A 9,211-nucleotide genomic window follows, 5' to 3' on the forward strand; every position below is an offset into this window, starting at 1 on the left:
CAAAATTTGTTCTTAAAAAAAAGTTTAAAAGTTGGCATATTTTCTTTCCGTTATTTTAAAAGATAATTAAATTCTTACAAAATTTTTATTAAATAATTTTAATATTAATAAAAAAAATACACATAAAAATTTATTGGGGCATAAAGATGTAAGAATTTCTTCTTTCTAAAATGCATACAAATTATTTTAGTATTTTCGTTAGATATATTTTGATATACTATATCACAAATTAATAATATCCTTTAAAAACCAAAATTAGAACAACTCTCCAGAAGTTTAATTATATTATGTTCTAATGGTTGTTCACTTTCTTCTATTTAACAAATTATAGGATTTTAGGTTTGAAAACACAAGAGACCCACGCTTCATATTATCACACGTTGATGTTATACTATCAATAGTTTGGTTTCTTTCTCTCTATAAAGTTTGAGATGACACATATAACTATAAATTTTAATCATTCGATTGATATTTGTATTTTAGTTATATACTGTTTTCACTCGAAGTTATATATACAGTTTTTTACTACTCTATTTTTAACCATTTTGTGTATATATTGCTACTCATATCTGAATTAAGTCAAACCACAAAGAGTTTTATCAGGAAGTATTATATTTTGCTAACATTTTACAGGTTCATCATCGATCTTATGTCAACTACTTATAAAGAGGAAATATATAAAAAATTTATAATGGAGTTGACATCTAAAAAAATATTCAATTGTAAAGTTGTGAAAAATTAATGCCATTTAAATAGCTTCAATAAACTGATTATCTTCAATACCAATTCCAAATATATATTATAGAAGATTGAACTTCTTCTATCCCCTCCGTCTGTAACATCTGATTCTCTCGATACCAACTCCATATATTATAGAAAATTAAACTCTTTTTCCTCCTCAACCTCTGACATTTGATTCTCTTCAATACCAACTCCATATATTATAATAATAATATATAAATATTATTCTCTTCTCTAATAAAATTGTTATATTAAAGCAAAAACAGTAACGTATAAACCATTCAGTACTTCCTTCTGGTTAAGAAAATTGGTTTTCTTGTTTAGTTCAGCTACGATCATACTTAATTTGTAAGCAAGTTGGATTTCTGAAAAATGTAAAGGATTTTCTCATTTTATATACAATTTTAGTCAAATATTTGAAAATAATTAAGATTTCTATTTTAATTAATTTTGTTTTTAAAAACAACTTTAAAAAATCTAACTTATGTTTAAACAATTAGTCAATCAATCAATAAAAATTCTAATTTATGAAAAATATATTGTGTTTAACTTATACATATGTATTTTAAGAAAATTACGTCATTTGTGATTCCTTAATGCCGGTAATCACATTATTTTATCTGACTTCATTAACTGTCATTAAGTTATTAATGTTGTTATTCCCCAGTTTTATCTATTTTATTGCACATGTTTTTTGTCTTCAGTTATTTTTGCACATGTGCAATGTAGAAACTGACGATGTGCTCTGAACTCAGTGATCTTTTCTGATTAAATTCAATGAAGACCATTCATCATGTAATACTCGGACATTGTCATCTAAGAAGCAGAAGATTTATTTTTAATGAAGTGAATTGATGTAATTTTAGAATGAACATAAATAATAGACTTCTCTCTTACATTATGTCAATCATTTCTATTTAACTTTATTTTATATTTAGAGTGAAGAAAAATATTATGATAATATTAGTATAATAAAAACTAATACGATGAAAAAAAAACACGTTACTGACTCATTCTATTAATATCATCTTTTAAGAAACAAACTTTATTTAAGTGGATTCTAATTTCGTTTAAATCAAATCACAGTTTTAATCATAATAAGTTGTATTTTATTTCTGTCCTGCTCTATCATACTCTATCTATCACACTTAAATCGAAAAGCTGATGTTTATATTAATCTCTTTTTAAACGTTTTTAGATAGGTTTTCGGTCCTATAGTGATTCGATTTGTACCGAAAGAGTGGTTTAATTTATTCTAAATTATATATTATATTATATATATAAAGTGGTGATACTATCAGTTGTAACATTATTAAAGACATATTTTTCTATAAACGTATTAAGTAAAGTCACTGTTCCTTCGTATGGTCTTGGACAGACCAGTTGTAGGGTACCTAATTGCTTTCTAATGTTTTTATTGCCTACTTAAAATTTTTTGTTTATTTTGTTGACGAATTTTCACAGTTGTTCTTTTTTTTTTTTATTTATTATTTATAGTTTATTTCCATATAATTTTTTCCTCAACATATAAAGATAAACTTTGCCGAAAAAGCATGATTAATAATAATTATAATGATCTGGCACAATTTTATAGATTGCAATATTTTTGAATAATTTTTCCCCTACTTGCTATAATAGATAAAAACTGTTTGCATATAGAAAAAATGTTTAAGTAAATGTTGAAGATATAAAAATTATATTAGTATTTTATTTAAAAAAAAATAAATAAAATCGTATGGGTGTTTTAATATATAGAGCACATATTGTTATTATTTATGTATATAACAATTTATAATATATTGCGTTTTTATATACATATAGAGATTTAAATATACTTTTGCTTGTTTATTTTGGCAAAAAATTTTTTGTATATTTTGTTTTTTTTATTAATTTTTTTTAAATTTACTAAATTCTTCAAATGGTTGTATACATAATTTTTTAAATAATAATGCAAAACACTTTTTTTTTTAAATTTTTTCTTACCTAACTTCATTCATAATTCTACTTTACTTTTGTTAGACTACAAATTTGAAATAGACTATTTTCATATTGCTAATACTCAAGTTCAGGAGGTTATTGCCTAATTTCCATTAATATTATTTCATTGTTATATAAATAACAATAGATCAGTGTTTTGGATTTACCAATAGAGTCTTCTGAATTTCATTCAAAACTCTAAAATACGAGGTATTTCTATTATTTTGGAAGTTAATATTTTTAAAGTTGTAGTTATAATATATCTTATTCACTTAAAATTAAAATCAGCTTTTAAGTAAATTATTTAGTTGAAATAATTACAGTATTATTAGATTTTATTATATTACAGTATCATATTATATTGCATTATTCTATGTATTATGGTGTTGGCATCCTACATATCCTACGATATACGTTTTACTATTGCATCTGATGGCGCAGAGTCTCGGAAAACTTGAAACTAATATGAATGTTTTTGCTTCGTGTTCGAGCTTAGAACTTTTTGAACAGGCAGAAATATCGTACAAGTTATATATATACCATATGTCACGGTAAAGAAACAGTTGACTTAGAGGAGCTTTAGTAACAACTTGTAGCTTTTAGCTACCAATGATTTAAAATTCTACATTTGTAATATTTTAACAAAGTAAAATATTACCTTATTATAAATAAATAATTAATTACAATAATATTACTAATTTTAAAATATGTTTATTAAAATACTAATGTTTTTAATTAATCCTCGTTTTTTTAGTGCTGCTAGCCGGTATTTTCTTTCTATATTATATAAATATAAATAAATGGAGCGTTTAGGCTCAAATTTCCTTGACATTGACATTTAAACTGTCCCTAAATCTTATTATGTTTAAATTAGAAAGCACAACGAATGTACTGTCTATTGTCCCATGGCACAATCCTGGCTATGATACTGCGTAATGATACTATAATGATGATTTTTTTTTTCTATATTTTTCTTTGCATTGAAGAAACTTAAGGTTTACTATACTAATAATAACATAATATTGAAACAATAAATAAATATTAAGTTTCTAGCAAAATCTTAATGTTTTCAAATAATTATTAATCATACACCAATTACTGCAATTTTATATATATGAAACGATAATTTTTATTTTTTTCATTATACTCGGTTAGAATTACTCGTAAAATATTGAACCCACGCTTTAACAATTTTATTTTAATATTACTTTGTTTAAGTAATTTTTTTTTTTGTCATATATTAGTATTTGTATTGACTATTATATGTTATTAAGCATTTTTTATTTTTTTTATTATTATTATTTATATTTATTTACTCATAATCTTCGGTTTTTTCTGATCTTTGAGGCTGTATTACATCAGCTTTCAATCACTTTGTTTAAAAATAATTTGTTTAATGGTTTTTTTTTTTTATTTTTATGTAAATAAGTTAATATTGTTGATGTCTGTATTTCATAATATTTTCGTCATTGTAAGTTGAATAGTTCAAAATATTCGGATATATAAAAGAAACAATATTTTACATATTTTGGTCATTATAATTGTAAATAAAATTTTTAGGAATGTAAAAATGTACACATTTTTTAGTTAGGTTTATCTATTTCTGGATATTTAAGGGTCTATTATTGTTTTTTTTTTTGTTGTAACAGTAGAGTTACTGATGTTATTCTGACGTTTGGTATTCTGAAATTCAAGTAACAAATTTTTGGTTTATTATATCATCTCGCATGGTAGAAAGATGAATGGACAAATGGAAATTAAAAGTGGCCATGTGTATATTTTTTCTATTTGCAATGGAAAGTTTTTGTTCCTCCTATATACAATTTCTTTTCAAAAATAATTTATCTTCTATCAATTAATTGACATTAAAACTGAAATTAACTTCTGCCATATTCAATTTCTTTTCTAAAATAATTTTTCTTTTATCATTTAATTTGCATTAAAAATGAAATTAACTGAAACTAATGACATTTACAAAAATAATTCTATTGTGAAAGAGTTTATCAATTCAGTTTTCTTCCAAGTGGTCTAACTTCCTTTTAACTTTTATTTTTATTTATACACTTTACTATGAATAAAAAAAAAACTGTTGCTATAGGCAATTTACTTAAGATACAATATTTAAATAATACCATTTACAACTTTTTATTCAAATTAATTTTTTTTTAATTCACACATTTTTATTACTTCTACGTGCATTGTTTATAAAATAATTTTTGTATATAATTCCAAACATATTTTTGCATATTTTTTCCCTCCTTAATTATTTAAACGTTTTAACCATTAATTTAAACTCATACAAAATTCTATTATTTTTTCTTTTCGTTTTTTTGTTATTTTTTCGTGCAGTTAACTTATTATATTTTACAATTTATCATATTTATTCTTATTCTTAATTTTGTACTTTTTTAATTTAAATTGTTTATTTTAAAAATTAAATAAATATTGCAGAAAATCATTAGAATTTGGTTAATTAAATTTTATGTAGTTTTTGATTATTTATTTCATATTATTTATATTTCCCAATTACAATTGATGTTAACATATTTTAACATAATTAATTTAATTATTAATAATTATTATTTTTATTTTTTAAAAATTCTCATGAACAACCCACACAAGTTTCTATTGAAATAAATAAGAGGGTGTAGTTTTTGTGATCGTAGCAAAAATTTGTTTTTTTTTAATAAAATGTTATTTACACATAATTGAATAAGTATTTTTTTACTTTAGATGATTCCTATAGTATAGGCGGAATGTTAGTTATTTTAGTTTTTTGTACCCGCATTCATAATTTTGAAGACATGTAGGATATTAAACGCAGACTACACATACAACAACTTTTTACCTAGTCGTAAAAAGAAAGAAGAATACTAACAAGTTTTAGCAAAAGGCACAATCTTTGTTCTATCTGGATCTCGACACACATATATATATATATATTAATAGAAAAGGAAAAGTTGTTGAATTGGGATCTACGACATACGAAGTGCTTGTGAAATCAAAGTAAATTGAAGTATTAAATATTTTCAAATACCGCATATTAATAGGAAGACTGTAATATATATAATATTAAGGACGTTGTGTGCTGACTACAATCTTCAAGCACATGTTCATAGGCAAAAAGAAATGTCTCTAGACTGATGGCAGTTATTACTGACTTTTAAACTAAAGAGCAGGTGATTAAATTGGAAAATCTAGAAGAAAAAGGCAATATTTTGTCTTTTTTTTTTCTTACATGCCTTAGTCTTTGAATGCAACGACGAGATGCCCTAAGTAAACTGCCTCTTCCATAATCACAAAAAGAATATTATGTGCTGGTTACAATCTACAGCAACCTTTATAATCAAGAGCAAAAATTAAAGAAAAGACTCAAAACTGATGGTAGTAATTACTAACTTAAAAGTACCATAGAATAGGCTTCAGAAACGTAGAAGAACAAGCAACTATTTTTTATTTGTCCTGTACATGTCTTGCTTTTCGAATGGAAAGACCACCCGTCACAGATGAACCGCTTTTATATAATCTCGAGGAAAACATCGCATGCTGTCTAAAATCTTCAGCAGTCTTCTGATGAACAAAAATCAAAGGAACATTTCTGAAATGACGTCAGGCGTCCAAAATCTAAAAAAGAAGGCAACTATTTTCAAAGTATTTTATTATATACTAATATTATAAGTATTATTATTAATTATATTATTATTATTATATATATATATATTATTATTATTATTATATATATATATTATTATTATTATTATATATATATATATTATTATTATTATTATTAATATATATTATTACTATATTATATTATTACTACATTTATTCATTATATATTATTCATATATATTATTATTTATATAATATAATATAGAAATTTATTCTTATATCTTTATGATAGCTTCTCTAAACTATAATTAATATTAAATACCGCTACTCATAATTAATTAGCACCAATTAAATTAAGGTTTAAAAGCATAATTAAAGTAAATTATTTATACAAAAAATATAAATCCATAAAAAATATATAAAATTAAAGGAAATATTCTATGAATGTGACCAGAACTATAAATTTGAAGCATTTTTCACACACATTTTCCACACTTGACAATACAAAGGATAGCGACATTAGACCCAGCAAAGATTTTTTTATTATTTAGCTAATTTTTTTTGTCGAATAAAATAGAATTCCAATGAAAAGCAAAAGGAATGTGGCTAATAAAAATAAATAAATACCACAATAAAGAAGAAGAACTTACTTACTTGAACCAATCCAAAACACTTTGAAACACTTGTAGATGCCACAAGAGGCACACGACTCAGTTGGGAGATAAAAAATCTGACAAAACAAAGCAAAAATGTGGGCTCTCCTGCTGTTTAATGGGAAAAAATGAGGAACAGAATTCCAGCAAAAATAGTGAAAAATATTCTTTAAGCTATCAAATTAAATTGTTAAATCAATAGTTAATGCCATGCATTAAAAAGTTCAACTGAACTGAACAAACACTAGACAAATGCGAAAACAATAAAAGAATAATTAAATAAATGTGCAACATGTGCCGAAGGAAATCTTTTTGATATTGAAATTATAAGCACAATTTTTATTTTTCGTAGTGTGGCACACGCTGCCCTGCCTGCCTGCCTGCCAACCGAAATGGGTGGCAGGCCAGAGTCAAGTCAAGTCGGTTTCAGGCGCAACTGAAATGCAGTTGTTGAGTGGACGCCAAAATTTTTATAATAAATCCCCACAAAGCCACAAAGCAGGAAGGAAGCAGCACATTGCATGCATATATGTATGTATGACTGCAGCCTGTGTCTGTATGAATATCTGTAAATCCGTTCAATCCGTTCGTGAGTCTGTTGTTTACTTTCGGTTGCAACATTTTATGCATTATTATTTTTGTTGCATTTAATTTATAGCTTTGTTATATGAATCTGCAACTTTAAATTGTGCGTTCGAAAGAGGAGGGGGCTAACAGCAATGCAATTGGCATATTTCAATTTAATGTGCTAATTATATACGCGTAGATCGAAGACAACAGGCAGACCAAATGAAGCTTTTAAAGAATTCTATTTTTCTTCCTAATTCTCTTGATATTTATTTTTTATTTTCTTATTTTAAAAGTGTGCTATATACAATACTGCGGGCCCTTTTTATTTAGCGCAATCGTTGGCATTTTGTATTTTATAGAAATATTGTGCAATTGCAAATGTTTTTCTTTTTATCTGCACTTCATTTATCTGTTTTATACAATTTATTTAACAGCTTAAAACAATTAAAATAAAAATTTTTCATTTCTCTTACAATTGCCTATGCTATTGGAATGCTTTTAAGAATTCACTAATTTCGAAATACGAATTTTCTGAAAATTGCATTAAGAATGCATTTCATTTTATTATTTTTAACACTTTAAATACTTTGTGCAACAAATTGCTTTTCACAGGTGCATCATTAATTACTTTTACTTTATATTTCCATTGTTATTTTTTTTATTCGTTTTAATTGTTTTCCATTAATTAAGTACCTGTTAGATTTGTTGCATGAAGAAAAAAAATTAATTTAATGCATTTATTTAATTTGTTGTTAATTAAACGTTTAACAATCGAAAGTTTAAGATCCTTAACATTAATTGTCTAAATTATTATTGATATATTTGTACATTATTAAAGTTCATACAAGCTTATTATTAAGTCAATAAAATATAAATGGTTTTAACGATTTTGATTAAGGAGCTGGGTTATCAGTGTAACCAATTAGCAACAAATAGTAACAGTTCAAAACGGTAGGAATAAAATATAGTTACTCAAATGATGTTTAATTGTTGGTACCCCTTTTCACTGTTACTATTCTATTCAACTGTCTACTGCTACTTCTCTCTTCTACTTCTTCTTCTACTATTACTATTCTATTCTACTGTTACTATTCCATTCTATTATTGCTATTTTTTTGTTGCTATTCTACTGATACTACTTTTTTCTTGCTATTGTACTGTAACTATTCTATTCTATGGTTATACTATTCTACTGTTACTATTATTTTGTTACTATTATTTTATTGTTACTTTTATTTTGTTGTTATTCTTCTGTTACTATTCTATTCTACTGTTACTATTCTATTCTACTATTACTATTCTATTCTACTGTTACTATTCTATTCCATGTTTCTATTTTTGTTACACTATTCTATTGTTACTATTCTTACGGTTAATATTCTACTATTCTAACCAGTACAGTTCAAAATCCCTCACAGTACATATATAAATTTGACCACTTTCTCTAAGATATCTACATACATTTTAAGTATAGATATCTTAAATAGATTTCAAGTTTGCTTGATTTCTTGTTTTATGAGTCTTCCCATTTTACTTTTTTTTCTACAACATGTATCCTTCTTATAAAAGTATTTTTATCTTCTTTCATCTTGCACGTACTTATTTATTTTACCACTAAATTGAGCAACTGAATACAAGATAGAATGATTCACCGATAT

Source organism: Teleopsis dalmanni, chromosome 2, assembly GCF_002237135.1.
Source record: "Teleopsis dalmanni isolate 2A chromosome 2, ASM223713v2, whole genome shotgun sequence".
NCBI lineage: Eukaryota > Metazoa > Arthropoda > Insecta > Diptera > Diopsidae > Teleopsis > Teleopsis dalmanni.